The 19,452-nt window shown below is 40.4% G+C and overlaps 1 long non-coding RNA gene across 1 annotated transcript; it reads right to left on the minus strand.

Annotated features, from left to right (window-relative positions):
- Window positions 1-169: 169 nt before the first annotated feature.
- Window positions 170-6,337, minus strand: LOC131479848 (uncharacterized). The gene is made up of 3 exons (XR_009245138.1): window positions 6,244-6,337; window positions 2,643-2,668; window positions 170-255 (listed from the first exon to the last, which is right to left on the minus strand). It is a non-coding gene; the product is annotated as an uncharacterized LOC131479848 (long non-coding RNA).
- Between the last annotated feature and the right edge of the window lie 13,115 nt (window positions 6,338-19,452).

A 19,452-nucleotide genomic window follows, 5' to 3' on the forward strand; every position in this document is an offset into this window, starting at 1 on the left:
AGCAAGCAAACCTGTGCTCTTCGTAGACATCTTGGGGATCTGATTCCACATCTTCAGTTTCTGCATGGGAACCCTGAGGTTTTGCACACGTCCCCTCGGCCTCTGAAGACCAAGCTGCAGCCGACAACTTTGAACCAGGAACCATATGATCTTCATAACCACTCTGGGGATCTGCATCCTGGGTCTCAGAAAAGGTGAAGTGTGGCTCAGAATAGGCACCGTGAGAGTGAGAGAAGCTAGTATGGCCTTGGGGTCCTGAAATAGGAACAAGTAATCTGCAATTACATGGAAAGAGAATCACCAATTCTTTCAAGAATAACCTACAATGTACAAACTTACTTCACACCTTGGAATTCCTGAATCTATAAAATTGAGTTGGGGGGGGGGGTGTTGCTTGTTTGTTTGATTTGCGTTCAGAGATTTTTTTTTTCAGTGCCATGTGTTTGGCTTCATTGCCATTTTTTAATTGAAGATGGTTGACTGTGAATGTAGTTGTTGCACAGCCTTCTAAGACTTTACTGTTGAAAAGTCAGATGCAAGAATAATGCCTGAATGTCTGAGAGAGTAAAGGAAAATATATGATGATCTACAGGAACCTACAAGAAGATTCTGGAATGCCTTCGATGCAAAAGAATGATGGAATTTGGTTGAAGATCAAACATAAAGATTTTGTGCCAATATTCATAGGATCAAAGCTCCTGGTAAAAAATGATGATTCTGGATTTCTAACAAATAACTTCTACAGAAATAGAACTGGGATTAGTTGTACTTCATTCCTCAAGAATGTGTGGCAAAGTGTGGAGACATTTTCATCCATCCTAGTTGGAGTTGGCTCGATTGATACTAGCATTTGGTAGATAGAGGCCAAGGACCCTGCTAAACATCTGTAAATGTCCATAGCAGTTGCCTAAAAATAAGCAATCATGCTCACAAAAATACTGCAATACTGCCATTGTGAAATTCTAGCATATGGGTAAAAAAATATCATTTCATGTGGCATATTTCAAATATTTTATGAGTTAATAATTTTCTTGTAACTTTAATTCATCATTTACTCATTTAGGCTTTTAATATTTTTTCCAAAAACCGAATTGTGGTACTAACCTAAAAAATGGGATTTCATCATTTAGCATCTTCCGATCTTGGGGATGTGCAAATTGAGAAATAAGGATGGAAATATTACCGGAAACATTATTTTTAGCACTTACTTGGCAAAACGGAGAATATAACTTAAGAATAGACAGTAATCTTTATAATCCTGGATGACAGTAAGTTGTCAGGGCTTTATTTCTATAGTACGCAAAGTAGAAATTTCACCTTAATGGGAATCGATTTCAAAACACTGTACACTACAGTACTTTTTTCACGGCACAGCTCCATTTCCCCTTCCACTCTCGCCACTTCCTCTCCCCCCCACTGCTTCCCCAGATTATTAGAAAACTATCGGCTTTCAGCAACAGTCTCAACTCCATCAATCTACTATTTAAAGTCAAGCAATTGACAGTCCTATTGTCAAGACATATTTAGTTGCTCTTCATTTAGACAGGAGTAGCAATATATACTGCAGCATATCTTCACTTCCCAGTGTGCTAGTCTTCGTTATACAGTTCCTCCAGGCACACATAAGTATATACAACATTACCTGTATGTCTATCTATCCAGTACTTTGCTTGAAGGTTGTCTCATATCACAGAGCTAAAGGCTATGCAAAATGTAATACTTTAGCCAGGCAATGCATTTACATGGGACACTAACCAAAAAATAATACACCATTAAGAAAAGTCTGGGGCTCGGCGTGATAGTGCAGTGGTTAAAGTCCTCGTTTTCCACGCGCCAGGATCCCATATGGGCACCAGTTCTAATCCTGACAGCCCTGCTTCCCATCCAGCTCCTTGCTTGTGGCCTGGGAAAGCAGTCAAGCATGGCCCAAAGCCTTGGACCCTGCACCTGCATGGGAGACCCGAAAGAGCTTCTGGCTCCTGGCTTTGGATTGGCTTGGCTCCAGCCGTTGTGGCTGCTTGGGGAGTGAATCTTCAGATGGAAGATCTTCCTCTCTGTCTCTCCTCCTCTCTGTATATCTGCCTTTCCAATAAAAATAAATAAATCTTAAAAAAAAGTCTGAATAGATATCAAGCTTATCGAACTTCATCTTAATGCCAAAACAAGGGTTTTGTTATTTATCCACTCCAAAACGAATTATTATTGATAGATGATCTACAAAGTATAGAATTCTAGCACGGCAGTGTTAAGAAGGAATCTAATCTCAATTTCTGGAAAAAGAAGCAAAATAATTCAGTTGAAATAGTGTCAGAGGCATTAATTTTAGAGATAGTTTTTGTTATGAAGAAAAGAAGAGGAGGAAGTATGGGAACACATAGTGAGAATTGTTCAAGGAAGGAAAGCAAATGCCAAAATATTGACTTGCAGTATTAAATTGGTATGCTTGAGAAGAAAAGAGGAACATTATTAGTAAGAAAAATAAGAATGGCTACTAGGAGAGCAGAAAGAAACAATTCACCTAGAAGGAGATTTTAGTAAGAATTCTGGCTTTTATTCTCAGTGCAGTTTACAGGCATGGAGAGAATTGCAGTTAACAGAGGTATGCTACAGGGAGCACAGGAAACACAACGCAAATTACTTACTTTGCTTTTCCATGTTTTAAACAGGTCTGAAAAATTAAAAAAATTGATATTAATACATTGTCTTAAAACCAGACATTCTAAAACCTTAAGATCGTACCCATGGGGTGTTCCCTTTTCCTTATTGTTGTATGTGTGAGTAAGACTTGTGAAGTGGTTGTTCAGTCTATGATGGTGGAAACTTACTAAAAATCTCTAAGGAGAGAGTCTAGTGAGGCAGATAATCGCTAAGGAACACTGATATCTAAGACCCGCCCCCCCAATTGTAACCAAGATAAAAAAAACTTCAACTTTCATGCGCCACATAACACAAAGAAAGCTGGCTTCATTTACAGCTTCCAGGATGGGCTTCAGCAGTGGTCAAGCAGGAGAGAGGGTGAGGTTGTGTCATACTGCTGTGACTGCCCCAGTAATCTGACAGATTCTAAGCCCCATTCCACCCACATGGACAGATAGCTGAAACAGAACCACAATCTGTCCTCTGCATGAAGCGACACTTTTTGTCAGAGAACTCACTTTAATCAGCCGCTGTAACTAGAGTGCATTGATAGCATAAATGACTCTTTGTACTTAGTTATCACTGCAGAAGCATAGATAACAACAAAGAAAATATGGTTCATACTTCTTCCTTCTATAGCCCTGATTTATAATAACTTTTTCCATATTCTAGTCACAATTGTTTCCCCTTACTACAAATTCCAACTGCTTCACACAGGTTAATGACAGTGAACACAACAAGTAAAATTGCTGCTAACTAATTTGTCATTTAAAACGTTTTTGTTAATATAAAGAGAACAGACGTGTTTTGTGCTCACATTCAAATGTTCTTCGCATTGCCAAATCCATTTCCTTTTGACTAACTCCTTATACTGTGCAGTCCTTGATGGTCTCCGTACATCCCCAACTAAAATCTAGAGTTCCCAAGAAGAAAAAACTTCCTTCCTTTCTGCTGCAAAAGTGATGCTTCTCATTGTCAATGTTAAGCATAACATTTCCAAAATCTAACAAAACTCTTAAAAAGATTCCAGTTACAGTCAGTTTTTAATTATACATAAGAAGGTGTTCAGCAATAGTTGAATAATTCAAAATGAGCTAATGTGATCCTAGCATAAACACAGAAGTCGTCTTATGTCGCTGATTTCAGTTCCTGGATTTTTTTAGGTCAACAGAAAACCAAGTTTTCACTAACTGATCAGAAGTCAATTGTTGTAGACCTCTTCAAGCCATAGAGATAAAAATTTCAAAGCCTGTGGTTTCCTGCAATTCATCTGAAAGATGAACAGTCAGCTAATAAAATATGTGAAATAAAATAAACACTTTTTAATAGTACACTGGTGTTTTAGTTTTCATCACTTTATGAACTATGTAAAAACAAATTTAAATTCCACAACCCCAGAACACATTAAAAAATGCTCATTTTTATTTGGAAAGCATATTTACAGAGAGAAGGAGAGATAGAGAGGAATAGAGATGGAGATGGGAGAGAACGACGGAGAAACAGAGACAAAGACAGAGAGCTCTTCCCTCTACTGGGTCACTCCCCAAATGGTTACAACACCCACAACTGAGCCAATACAAAGCCAGGAAGCAGGAGTTTTTCCAGGCCCCCCACATGAGTCTAGGGTTTCAAGAATTTGGGACATTCTCTACTGCTTTCCCAGGTCATAAGCAGGGAGCTAGATCAAAAGTGAAGCAGCTAGGGCTAGAAAGAGTACCCGTATGGGATGTTGGTGCTGGCAAGTGCAGGATTAGTCTGTTGAGCAACAATGCCACCCTGAGTTAGCATTTCTTTCACTGATGAATGAAATAGTCTCTAAACCATATCCTAGACTATAAAACAAGTATAACAAATACAAAACAACTGAAAGTATACCATAAATCTTTTCTGACCACAATGAAATAAAAGCTGGCTATTATAATACAAAAACTCTAGAAAACATACAAATATGGAAACTAAATAATATGATCCTGAATAAAAACAGTGAGGCTTGGGAGAAATTGAAAAGAAGATAATCAAAAAGAATTACTAGAGACAAATGAAGAACACAACGCAAAATACCAAAAACTGTGGGAAATAGGAAAAGCAGTTTTTAGCAATCGGTGTCTGCCAAGAAATTGGAAAGACACCAAATAAATGAACACACAATGTTATGTCAGACCCAGAAAAACAAGAACAGATCAGAGCACAAATTAATCAGTGTTAAAAAAAATAAAAATTAGAGAATAAGCACAATTTAAGTTGAAAAAAATAAAAGATCAAGATATTTAAGAGTTGCGTTTAAAAATCATAATTGACAATCCAGTGTCCTAAATAATTAATAAAATGAGATACAACCAAATTAATAAAATCAATATTAAAAATTGAGTCGTTATAATTGACACCACAGAAATTGCAGGAGTACTTGCAAATAGCTAAATGCCAACAAGTTAAAAATTCTAAAAGAAATGGAAAAAATATTTTATGCCTGCAATTTGTGAAAATGAACACATGAAGACATATAAAACCTAAATAGAGCAATAGCCAACAGGAGAATTAATCACCCTTCCAGACGAAAATTTGAGTGAGAAGACAAATCTTTGAAATTATCTGATTGTAAAATAAAATAAAATGAGAAAAATCAACAGGAAGTACAATCGAACACTCACAATACATGGAGCATGCTACCAAATGATCAATGGGCTGCTGAAAATTTTTAAAAAGAAGTCAAAACTTTTTGACATTCATTAGTTGAAATAACTAAGCAACATATGAAAATCCATGGGCTACAGAAAAAACAGTATTACAACAGAATTTTGTAGCACTAAGTGTTCACACTACAAACATGAAGAAATGTCAAAAGATAAAGATCTTATAACAAACGAAGAGATTGGGGCAGTACAACAGACTTCCATCAAGGAGAGTGGGGACTTGATGGATTTAAAAATGAATTCCACAAAGCATTCAAAGAGGAGCAAACTCCACTGATGTGCAAAATATTCCAAAATATTGAACAGGAGGAGACACTTCTTGTATTTTTCATCAGGCCAGTATTATTTGACACCCAAACCAGCAGGGACTCTGAGGAGTCAGCCAGATGGTTCAACTCCACTTGATCCCTAACTTCAGGGAACATCACAGGAGCATCTGATCTGGCTTCGGAGCACATGTAATACTGGACCATCTCTGTTGGTGTCTCTGTGTAAAGACTGACAACATACTGGGATAAGAAAGAAAGACAGGACTGCTGTCCTCTCTAATTCCACAGAGGAAAGTGAGTGCCTCCCCAAGAAACGAAAAGAAGTGCAGATTGAATAACACTAGAGACCAAATTCTCCCCCAATGACAAGGACAAAACAGTCATATGCTGAAATCCTAACCTCAGAGGTGATGCGTCCAGGCTCAGCTTTTGGAGGAAAGTTATTCATGAGTGAGAACCCCTTATGCAAAACAGACCCTAGAGAGATGCCTAGCCCATCTGCTGTACGAGTCTAGAGTGAGAAGTCGACAGCCTGGAGGCAAGCAGAGCCTCAGCCTACACCAACTCCGTCAGCACTTAGAACTGCAAATAGTGTAAGATAATTGGCATGATTTATGAAATCTTCGCCCAATCAGCAAAACGCCTACCTTAGGGTTCATTTTGAAGAGCCTTGGTCTTCTCGCTGGCCCATAATCCAGTCCTCAAATCTGTGGTGAGGAAGAATCTAAAATGGACAGATCCAAAAGCTACAACAATAAATGTTCCATTCAGAACTTTGAATGTAGTTAGTTCTATGAATGTTTACCAGTATCCCGGGAAATGAATGTCAGTATTCTTACATGGCCTTGGCATGGCAGAAGAAGTAGATTACAGTTTGACAAGAAATACATATCCCCAACCAGATAATTGACAGAGCTGAGGGAGGCTGCTTCCTGATGGAGATACTCATCAACAAATGTCTCCCGATCCTACAGTGAACAATGGACATGATAGCAACGAAATCATTCTGTCATGGCTGCTAAGATGGCTGGAGAGTAATGCATGTTATCCTCTGCTACTGGTGTCTGGCGTGGGGCTTTGTGTGAGGGATTGCTAATAAATCTTCCTCTTGGTCATCTACAAAGAGGAAAAGACTGGGTGGAATGTGAATTAGAATACCATCTTCCATTACAGGCTCAGGGGAAGGGAGAAGCTAAAAACTGTACTATCTAAAACCTGGAAACAAAACCATTTAAGTGAAAAACAGGTGCGCCAGCACTTGAGAACTGGGAAGCGGAATGAGAGATGCCAGATGCGATTCCTGCTCACCTGAGCACTTTTCCCAACTTCAGCCAAGTACAGTACAGTCTTGGACAAAGGTCATTCCCCAAGCCTAGAGAGGGACTTGGACTCCTGTGAAGAGAGGTGAGCATAGAATGGGATTTCTTCCTGTCTGTGATATTAACAAAGTACTGATGGGGTATTTCCGAGAATAGGGACAGAGGCTTAGCACCTCACAGAACCAGTCATTCAGGAGACACTGGAACCCAGGAGGCATGAAAGGTGGAAAGAACATGGAATAAAAGTTGGTACTCAATGAGAGAGAGCCCACGTCCCTGAGGAGCTGACTTCTCTCTGGGGCAGGAGACAGGGAACTAAGCAGATAACTGACAACTATCTTCTGAATTCCTTAGCCAGATTTGCATGTTCAAACCCCTCCTTTGGGGCGGGGGGCGGGGGGGGGACATGAGAGGGGCAAGACAGGAGCAAGTGAATCTTCCAAACCTGTGCTCCCTTGGTCCTGATTACTGATAAGCTGTGAAAAGCCAGCATTCATGATGAAAAGAAATGAGCAGATACTGAGAAAAGTGCAAAATCTAGCAGTTGCAGAAGCTTCATTTGAAATTGCCCTCCTAATTGACTTGTTTTAGTTCCTAAAGAGAATATACTATTGTTGGCTTTTCATATAATCGTGAAGTTACCTAACACTCTCAGGAGACAGAATTGTTGGGGCTGGCTTCCATCCGTGATGCCAGCATTCATTATGGCTGCTGATTTGTGTCTGGATGGCTCCGATTCTTATCCGGCACCCTGCTAACAGCCTGGAGAAAAAGCAGCAGAAAAGGAGTATGTGTCTGGGCCACTGTGACCCATGCAGGAAACCCAGCTGAAGCACCTGACTAGAACTCTTTGTCACAGTCTTGTAAGGAGTAAACCAGTGAATGGAAGCTCGCTCTCTTCCTCCCTCTTTGTAACGCTTTCAAATGGGTAAAGAAAAAAAATTTTAATGGAATTGATAAGAAATAATGTTCATACCAAGAACTTTATCAATGACTTAGCAATAGTATTGCCTCAAATTTTATATGTAAATTAAACTTCAATTTCTGTAGCTGTAAAATTCTATCAGTGGACATATCCTCTCCAACATAGTTTCTGGACTGTGTCATTATGTTCAATAAAGTAGAAACTAAGGTGAATTAAACTTTGAATTCACAAGTTACGGATAAACTTCCAAAAAGCCTAAATTGGAGGAAGAACTGGAACATGTGTGAGTTGTTGAGAGAATAAATACATATGTGGACAGATGCATAACTACTCCTATTTTGGAAAAAAGTCATAAGCTGAAATAATGTCAGAGATATAAATAACTGCACAAGGCGGAACTTGCAATTGCACCAGCAAGCTGTTAGATTAGATACATACAGTAGCAAGGGGCAACTATTATTTCTTTAAAACACTGATCTGGTTAGATCCCTGCTGGAGCCATCTGGAAGCCATACACTCTTTCCTAGGACTGTTGTCTAAGAGGGCATGTGACTCAGTGTTGCATTCGTGATAAAAAGAGGGATACTTACCTCATCCTACAAAAGCTACAAAGGGTTCATTGTCTTCATAAAAGGTAAACAAAATTTTGTTAAGGCTTCCCGGAAGCCTTTGTTAAAATTCAAAGCTAATAATTTCAGGTCACTGAAATTAAATCCTAGTCATACCTGGATTTCAGAATTAGACATTCCCTGCTTTTGCTAATTATTTACATTGAATGATTTGATTGAATTGCATTATTCATCACCTAATTTCCTGTGAATAGATGAATTCAATCACCACTAGAAAAAATGCTTCGCCTAATGGTTTTCAGCATAACTTTCAGAGGGGTGAAGATGAACACGGCATGGATTTTTGCAGTGGAAAGCAACGTATCAGTTCAGAGTTCACATGTGGAGGTTTTGTAATCAGTGCAGTGAATCAAGATAATGACATGAACCAGGAAAAGAACAAAAGCGATAAGCAAGCTAAGCAAGACTTCACAGTTCCATGGCCTTGAACTCAAAGATCCTGTGGCCTTGAATGGTGCCATCTGACCTGGCAGCATGGATCGTTCATCCGAAGTACAAAAGACTGTGTTTTCTACAATTTACACAAAATACTTGGATTCCTTCATGTTTTGGGACACTTATGAACCGTAAGGAATCAATCCTTAAGGATGTGATCATTTCAATAACATTTCCACAACGATCAAGTCATACAATGAGTATTAGCTAAAATGTATTTCTATTGCTTGGAGCACCAGATTTTTCAGAATTTATAGCCTAATCATATCCCATATTCATAAAAGACATTACATATATTGGACACACGTGCGCATGCACACACACACACACACACAAAAAAAATGTCTGGTTAAGTTATAATAGCAGTCATCGGGGTGTGAATACTTACTTCCAATTTTATAACAAAGGAAAGGTCAAAGTTATCCTGCATTTTAACTTAGATGCAACTTTAGGTATGAAAAACCCCAACAAGAAATCCGAGATCATCAGTATTTAGATTACCCATGAACGAGTAGGATACAGATGCTTTTTTATAAAATTCAACATTATAGAGTTCAACACACTTTTAATTTTACTTTATCAAAAGGAACACAATTTTTTTAAAGATTTATTTATTTTTATTGGAAAGGCAGATATACAGAGAGGAAGACAGACAGAGAGGGTGATCTTCCATCCAATGTTTCACTCCCCAAGTGACTTCCTGTGCTAATCCGAAGCCAGGAGCCAGGAGCTCTTCTGGGTCTCCCATGCAGGTACAAGGTCCCAAAGATTTGGACATCCTCAACTGCTGTCCCAAGTAACAAGCAGGGGGATGGATGGGAAGCAGGGCCGCAGGGATTAGAACCAGTAACTATATGAGATCCCGGCACATGCAAGGTGAAGACGTTAACCATCACGCTATCACGCTGGGCCCAGGAACATAATTTTTTTTTTACTTTTTTTTATTAATTATTATGCATTATGTGACAGTTTCATAGGCTCTGGGAATCCCCCCACCCCTCCCCACGCCCCTCCCCGTATTACAGTTCAAATTCAATCAAGATTCTTTCCTTGCAAACATATACCAAACATAGAGTCCAGCTACTTATTGTCCAGATGGGTTGAACAGTTTCTTGGGGAGACCATTTGTGGTCCGAAGTTAGAGCTGTTAGAATATCATCCCAGTCAATTAAGAGTCCCAATATAACATTAACAGCAATTTGCAATATTATGGAATTGACATGGTTTTGCGTAACCAGTATGTTAAAAAAAAAAAACAAAAAACAAGTTCTTAACCACAACCTATGATTTGCTCTTTGACATTTCAATTTTAGTTTGTATACAGGACCGGCTGCTATATACCTTAAAATGGCTATAAGGTACCATTCAGCTGTCTCATGTCTATTTCATTTTAGTATTTAGCCATTTGTTGTGTTGAAGTATAATTTTACTGATCTTGGCAGATTTTAGGATAATCTAGACTGGCTTGTAACTCTAACAAGACATTTGTCAACAATTAAGGTGCAGAACATTTTTTTTTTGGGGGGGGGGTGGTGTGCAGGAAAGTCCCCAACACCACGGTGAAGAGTGACTAATCTTTGTGTCCCACCCAGCGAGGCATGAGCAAATCCATGCAAGCTCTTTCCTGTCAGATTCCAAGCTCTACTTTTTGTTGTTTGTCTATTTATTTTAGGTTTTTAAAGTTTGTATGATTGTTTGTTTGCTATGAGGGGTTTTCGGAGCGATCCTGATGGTCATTGCAAGGGAGGGTGGGGGTCCAGAGGTGGAGCCAGGCTCGGACCAGAGAAAGCTCTCCTCCCTGGTCCCGAAGGACGTTTATTGTTCTTCTGTGTCTGCGGACCGCTCAGGGCTTCTGGTTGTCTTTCCGATGACGTTGGTTTCTGTACGGTAGTGTTTGGACTTCTTCCATCCCCAGCGGAAGCTCCGGTTGGGGGTGGGTGACCTCAGAGTACTCGGCCTCCGAGGGCATCCAATTCCCTGTGGCCTCCTTGGCAGTTGGGATATAGTCCTTGTTGCTCGTATTAATAGTTTGTGGTGAAGGTCTGGGGGTCTTCATGGTTGGGATCCAGGCTTTCTCCTTGCCACCTGCTCCACCCTGGAGTGCCCCCCTGCTACATCGAAAAACTGTAAAACCTACTATACCCTCAATACGCTATGTTAATCTGTAATGGGGAAGGAGTGCAGGGAAGCCTTTCAGGACCATAAAAAGAGTGAGGAAAAAGTACAATATAGCCTATCAAGATCAAATCTGGTAATTCATAGACAACAGATTCAAAGTGGCACTAAACAATAGTAAAACTACTATACCAATGCATGAGGGGGGAATCGGGTGTGATCCTGACAACCTCTTAACAGGAACATAATTTTTAATAAGAAAATCTTGAATACCATTCACTTAAGTTTAGTAGAAGGAATAAAGAAGGAATGAGATCCTCTACTGATTATCTCCCCAGGCAGACTCCAGTTTCAGCAATTATCTGTGCTCTGTTGTTCCTTTGCAAGAGCTGGGAAAGCCAGGTGATACACCATAGTGCCCAGTGTTAGCATAATAATGACAAAAGACATACAGTGGATGCTACCAGAAGAAAATTAGGCTTGGGCTGCTTGATACAGAACATATAACACACCGGATGGAAGCTGCTGGAAGAAGTCACAAATTTTATAATTTCTTTTTCGTATGTTTATTGTTATTGCTGCTTTCCATTCCCTACCATCACAACCACCGCTTGGCCCATACGATGGCATCAGTCTAGTCCTTCAGCAACAGGCACAAGTTAGCAGGATGCTTTCAAGGAGAAAGATCAACGGATTGGTGAAGACAATGGGCCCTTAAAATCTGGTCATCATCGTTGGTAGCAAGATCAGTAGTTAGTTTCGGTTACCTAAAATATAAAAACAAGGGGTTAGTGCACAATAGCATTGTTTGCTTCAAAAACATTTCTTATTTTCTTTTTCATTTATTCAGCAACACATTGGCCAATCCATAGCATGTTTTTAAACTTTATGTGGTTATTCATTTTAAAATTTGCTCTTCCTGGTGTTGATATTGTTCTATGGCTTTTCATTGAAAGGGAAGTATAGTAACTGTGTACTGTGCAATAGGGACTAGTATGCTGAGATGTGAAGATACAATGCAGTGTGTGCCTCTACTTCCAAATCAAAGATGGACTCCCAAGGAAACTTTTATTTAAGATTTTATTTATTTTTATTGGAAAATCAGATAAAAATAGAGGAGAACAGATGGAGAGGAAGATCTTCCATCTGATGATTTACTCTCTAAGCTGGAGTTGCGCCAATATGAAGCCAGGAACCAGGAGCTTCTTCAGGTCTCCCATGCACAGGTGCAGGGTCCCATGGCTTTGGGCCATCCTCAACTGCTTTCCCAGTCCACAAACAGGGAGCTGGATGGGAAGTGGAGCTGCAGGGGTTAGAACTAGGGCCCATAAGGGATCCTAGCATGAGCAAGATGAGGACTTCAGCCTCTAGGCTACTGTGCCAGGCGCTCAATGAAATTTTTAAATATATCTTGACACTAGGATGCTGCTTTTTCCGTATCTACAATGTCTGGATATGCTTTAATACCCAAATGATGGACTTACGACTGTTGCTGAAGGACTACGCTATTGTAATGATATAGGGAAATCAGTGTGTGTGAGCAAGGGGTAGGATGTGAGGAGGAGGTATGAGAAATACAAGAGCCTATGGAACTGTATCATCAAATAATAATTAAATTTAAAAACTGACTAAAAATGTGGAAAGAATGGCTATGTATCCATTATGATTGCATGGGGAAGTGCTTCCAGATATATTGATCCAAGGCTCTTCTCAGCCTTAGGATTCAAAGCAGGGACATGGCTGAGGTACAAGAAGGGGAGCAGGATATTTTAAAGATATACATACATATTTTTTAATTTTATTTCTTTTTATTATTATCATTTTATAATGCAATCCCATAGACTCTGGGATTTCCCTTATCCCCTCCCCAATCCCCCCCAACTGAGTTCCCCTATATCATTACTATATTATAGTGGTAACATGTCCCACTGCGATAGCCTAGCCTAGCTGCTAAAACCCTCATCTTGCACGCGCTGGGATCCCATATCAGCGCTAGTTTCAATCCTGGCTGCCCGCTTCCCATCCAGCTCCATGCTTGTGGCCTGGGAAAACAGTCAAGGACGACCCAAAGCCTTGGGACCTTGCACCTGTGTGGGAGAGCTGGAGGACCTTCCTGGCTCCTGGCTTAGGATTGGCACAGCACCGGCCATTGCGCTCACTTGGGGAGTGAATCATCGAATGGAAGATCTTCCTCTCTGTCTCTCCTCCTCTCTGTACATCTGCCTTTCCAATAAAAATAAATAATAAATAAAAAGAGGAGAAAGAAAGAAAGAGAGAGAGAGAGACAGACAGAAAGAAAGAAAGAAAGAAAGAAAGAAAGAAAGAAAGAAAGAGAGAAAGAAAGAAAGAGAGAAAGAAAGACTGTTGTTTAGAAGAAACTATCTTAAGTTCTTAACTTTTACTTATGGACAGTTTTTTCATGAGTATGAAAACACGGTTGGCAAAAGAGTGTACACAGAGACCTGAAAGTAAATACGGCCAGCCCATAGGGTTCCTTTGAGCAGCAAAGAAGCTTGGTTGTAATTTGAGATGCGAGTCTGACACATTTCCTCCCAGAAGCCAGTGTGTGATCTGGCATGAGAAAACAGGAAAAACAGCCAAGAATCAGCAAGTGTCCTTTGAGAGTTCAAGTCCCCAGAGCACATATTTTCTGTTTGAGTCAGGTTGTAAAGTGGCCAATTGAACATAGCTGATGTAAATTTCATGCAAGAGGTTTTTTTTTTTTTTTTTCTGCTTCACTGTTCTAATAATATATCTTAATTGATTGCCCCGGTCTCTAGCCACCCAATCCACAAGTCAAACGAAACTACTGATAAACAGATGGGACAGGAATAGCAATTTAATTTCAGGCAGCTCTGACTGTTCTAACTGCAAACTGTTTTTTTTTTTTATTATTGTTAATTATTTTGCATTATGTGACAGTTTCATAGGCTCTGGGAATCCCCCCCTCCCTCGCCCTCCCCTCCCCCCGGTGGATTCCTCCACCTTGATGCAGTATTACAGTTCAAATTCAATCAAGATTCTTTCATTGCAAACATATACCAAGCATAGAGTCCAGCTACTTATTGTCCAGATTGGTTGAACAGTTTCTTGGGGAGACCTTTAACAAACAATCATACAAACTAAAAAAAAAAAAAAAAAACCTAAAATAAATAAACAACAGAAAGTAGAACTTGAAATCTGACAGGAAAGAGCTGGCATGGATTGGCTCATGCCTCGCTGGGTGGGTCACAAAGATTAGTTTTACTCCTCACCATGGTGTTGAGGATTTTCCTGCACACACACCCCCCCCAAAAAAAAAATGTTCTGCACCTAAAATGTTGACATATATCTTGTTAGAGTTACAAGCCAGTCTGGATTATCCTAAAATCTGCCAAGATCAGCAAAATTTTACTTCAACACAACAACTGGCTAAATACTAACTGCAAACTGTTACACACCTGCCGTCAGGAAGTAAATCCCTGAGGCCCAGATTCCAGTTATAGTGGAAAACTACCCGTTATCAACGGCACTGATTCTGACTTGAGTCAACAGGTGTAAAAAGGGGCCTGAGGTATGTGTAATCTCTGTGTGTATGCAGAGGTACTTTACACATCTCATTCCTTTTTTATTCTCTCATAAATTTCTTCCAAAAGCTTCCCCCAATAGGCTACTGATAAATCTACGTGTGACTCTCCGCCCAAAAAACACGTCACTTCCCTCAGCACAGATACGCCTTTTTTTTTCCCATCTCCCCATCACTCTGCCTTTGTAATTCATGGACGTAAATAAATTTAAAATTGTAAAACAAAAACAAATTTAAATGAAAGAGAAAAACCTAAGCGTTTGAGCTCACAGTTAACAGTTGAGTCACCAGCTCCCTGTATCATGTGTCAAGATGTGCCTCCTCTGTCAGTTTCAACTTCCTGCTAATGTGTACCCTGGGATAACTTGGGAGTGTTTCAACTTCCTGCGGAGGAAGCCCCGGGTATAGGTCAAGTAGTTGAATGTGCCACCATTTAGGAGACTGGATCAGCTTTGTGTGCATTTGGGGAGTACGTTAGCAAATGGGAGATCTGTGTGTATGTCTGTCTTTCAGATAAAGAAATATAAAACTATGCATTGTACACCCTGAATTATTTTACATAGAATTTAAACAGTTAGATTACTTAACCTATTTTCTGACAAAGTGATACATTCTTAGTTTGAATTTTATTCTCATGGCTCTTTCTTTTTATAAGGTAAGCGTCTTACTTACAAAACCAAGCTGAAACTAGCCAGACATATGACAAAGTGCAGCTACTCCCTTTGAATAGAATATTAAGTGATTTCTCTGTCTTCAGGCTGCCCTTTTATTGTCCTATTGTCCACATAGATAAAAGGCGATTGAATACAGGGACTGAATCAACCTAATATTCAATGGAAACATCCTGTCAAGAAATACTTGAATCAAATTGCTTCTACACAAATGTTGAGCACTGGTCTGCAGACCCATTAATCAACAGGGCAGGGGGTCCAAGATCAGACCTGCTTGTCTGCACAGGGTTCCTACTGCTAGAGGCAGGAAGGAAATCAGATGTTGCTGAAGCAATTAGCTGCTTATTTATAATCAAATTAGATATAGATTCCCATTATACAGGAAGTTATTTCCAAATGGGAAAATGATCTGTTTATGAAAAACAACCTTGTACAATAAACACAGTCAAGTAAATACACAAATGATGGTGGGGAACAAATAGAATTGGTACTTCTTTTAGAATGTCTTTTAAAAATCTTTGCACTAAAGGATATAAAAAATAAACTAAAGTAAGAGTTAAATTTGGGGCGAAGATCTCATCCATGCACATCAACCATGTTAGCAGGAGGCATGGAGTGAACTCTCACAGGCAGAGGGCAAGGGCATCTTTATTTTGGGGAGACATCTGGCCACTCCAGCAGGCTGAATTCCATTTCTCTACTTACAACTTCTAGACTTACTACTCTTCTTAAAGTCCTCTACTATTGTCCTCAGTATGCACACTGAACTTCTTAATTGGCAGACAAGACACTGCCAGCTACGGGCTTCCGTGGCCTGTTCCTCCAGCCCCTTGCCCTCCTCCTACAATGAAAACAGCTACATTAGTTACGGTTGAGCTAAATTAAGGCTCTCTGATGTGACTCCCGCCTGTTAGTTCCCTGCCTCAGTGTGCTCTATTCTCCTTTTGCTGATAGCGTTTCCTACGTAAACATCACTTACCTTGAGGCAGGCATGGTGGCACAACAGACCACTGCCAAGGATGCGGGCATCCCTTATTAATGTCTGGGGTTGAATCCCACCTCTGTTTTGTTTCCTACTTGTCACGGCTCATCATGCGAAGCAGCAGGTGACAGCTGAAGCGTATAGGTCTGTGTCTACCATGTGGGTGACCCAGATGAAATTCTGGATTCTGCGTTCTTCATGGGGACTTTGGAGAATGAACTAGCAGACTGAAGATCTCTCCCTCCTCCCCACTTCATCTCCCTCTCTCTTTCTCCACTATCTGTATCTATCTCTGTCGCTTGCTTTTCAAGGAAATAAATGCTGTAAAAGGTGACATGTTCTAAGAAATGCCATGTGACTCTTGGACCTGCGGCCGTGATGAAGTAGGCTAAACCTCTGCCTGTAGTGCCAGCAACTCATACAGCTGCCTGTTCATATCCTGACTGCTCCATTTGCAATCCACCTCCTTACTTACGGCCTGAGAAGATAAATATGACAGCTCAAGTCCTTAGGCTTCTTCACCCATGTGGCTCTTGGCTTCAGATCTAACCAATTCTGGCCACTGTAGCCATTTGGGGAGTGAACCACGGAATGGGAGACCTCTATCTCTCTCTGTATCTCTCTGTAACTATGTCTTTCAAATAAAAATAAAACTAACATTAAAAATAAACATTCCCTGGTCCTTAAAACTGAGTCAAATGCCTATGTTGTTTTCTTTTCATGCTACCATGAGCTCTATCCTCAAACTCCTCAATATGTGTACTTAGCTTCAAGCCCTTGTGGGAAATAATGTTCATTATTTATTGCAAACAATGTACCTAGTATTTCTATTGGACTAGTGTAGTAACTTCATTGATGCAAATTAAATCACTGCTGATCAGTTGCTGGCCACTTAAATCAACTTTAAACTTTGGCATTTATTCTGCCTTAAATTCCAATGCCACAGTACCGATTTTAAATGTTGTCTTCACAAATAACATATAGATTTTTTATGTTAATAACAATGCAGAAGTTTTACAGGTGAATTCTCTTTAGTCTGTGAATAACAATAATAGAGGGAACCCGGGCAGTATGATTTAGCAGAAATGTGTTTATCAGTGTTATGGTCTAACTATATGTGCTTTCCCAAATTCATATGCTGAAACTAAAAATTCAAGGTGATGTTATTAAGGATCATTCAGGTCTTTTTTTTTAAATTATTATCTATACATTTTTATTTGAAAGGCAGATATACAGAGAGAAGGAGAAACACTCCCCAGGTGGTCACAACAGCTGGAAATGAAGCCAGGAGCTTGCTCCGGGTCTCACATCTGGGAACAGGGACCGAAGGGCTTGGGCCAACTCCCAGACCATAAGCAGGGAGTTGGATTTTAAGTGGAGTAGTCAGGACATGAACTGGCATCCCTGTGGGATGCCGGTGCTTACAGGTGGAGGATTATTCTATAGAGTCACAGCGCTGGCCCTGATCATTCAAGATTTGTTTGTTTGCTTGTTTTGTTTTTAAATGGGACTAATGCCATGGGATTAGCAAAATGGAGTTTGTACTCTTATAAAAAGGCTCAAGGGACGTTGGGTGGGAAGATGTGACACCACTCTCCTCCATCCCCTGTGGATTCTGCTACAAGCGGACCCCACATCTGTCCCACTGCCTCCTAGGGTCGGTGTTTGTGCCCACCTTCCAACTGTGTCTCCATTCTCACCCCCCGCCATCTGCCTACTCCCAGAATTGTAAAGGACGGACCCTAGAACTTTTGGCCTTTTCTTCTCTGTCTCCATCCCACACCCTTCCGCACTGACCACCCCCAGTGGTCATGCTTTCTTTTCCCCTACCTTGCCTTTTCTCAAGGTCACCACTGACCTTCTGTTTACTTTGTGAAAAGCTCAGCAGAAACAAATAAGCAGTATTACCTCCCATTTTGTTGAGACATTTGTTGGGATTTCTTATGTTTTTTTCATAATAAATTGCTGTTTTGCCCTATGTGATGTTAGCTCTCTCTGTAACGCTCAGTGAGAAGTTATCTGTCTAGTATTTTAACTTAAGGTGTTCTGCTGACAACACCCAAGTTCGTGCTAAGATCGTTTATAGCTACAGGAGCAAAGGAACTATATAGATCAATTATAACTTTGCTTAAGCAGAAATCCTGAGTCTTAAATAGAGGAAGGAGGGGAGCTAGGAGGATGGGGAAGAGAGTAAGATGCAGAGGCGAAACACACGGGAGGGAGAGGGCAAAATGAAAGTAGAATGTAATTATTAGTAAGATTAACAGTTCTTCCAGCCTCATCTACGCTGGTGGAGCACCTTACGTCTGGAAAGCCCAGCCCCTCTCTAACTGGTCAACTGATGCGAATGTGATGCGTGGTCTTCATTTGCCATGATGTCCAGCCCTCAAATAAGCTCGAGGCAAAGTACTGTGGTTATAGCTTATCATTGGAATCTAGCATCTGATTGGTTATTTAGGTGCTGGAAGGTTGCCTATACTTGCTTTTGCTGTACTTAGTCTTCTAGAATAATACTGACATCATTCACCACCAGGAGCTAATGTGATTGGTGGAGGTTTGCTGTGATGAGCACTCAGGGTGAGATGACAGGCTACCATGGAGGTTTTTTTTTTTAAGATTTATTTATTTTTATTGGAAAGGCAGATATACAGAGGAGCAGAGACAGAGAGAAAGATGGTTCACTCCCCAATGACACAACCACTGGAGCTAAGCCAATCCAAAGCCAGGGGCCAGGAGCTCTTCTGGGTCTCCCACACAGGTGCAGGGTCCCAAGGCTTTGGGCCGTCCTCGACTGCTTTCCCAGGGCACAAGCAGGGAGCTGGATGGGAAGCAGGGCTGCAGGGATTAGAACCGGTGCCCATATGGGATCCCGGCGCGTGCAAGGACCTTAACCACTACACTATCGCGCTGGGTCCTACCATGGAATTCTAAAGCAAAAGGAGTCTCACCCCTGACTTTATTTCCTAAACACACTTTTTGACTTCATAACTGTGAGTCCATAGTGAGTCAGTTGTCTACCCTCTCAATTCACTCTTCACTACAAGAGATCACAGCATTTTTCTTGAACTTTCTGATGGGTAGAATTTCTGGTTTTCAACAGGTACATGTTTTGTCTTAAGGTATCATAAAATCTTCCCATTTTCTCCTTTAAAGGAGATTTGAAAAAGAAGGGAAATCAAATGATTCCTCATTTAACTGAATGAGGGTTCCAAATC

Source organism: Ochotona princeps, chromosome 3 (assembly GCF_030435755.1).
Source record: "Ochotona princeps isolate mOchPri1 chromosome 3, mOchPri1.hap1, whole genome shotgun sequence".
Taxonomy (NCBI): domain Eukaryota; kingdom Metazoa; phylum Chordata; class Mammalia; order Lagomorpha; family Ochotonidae; genus Ochotona; species Ochotona princeps.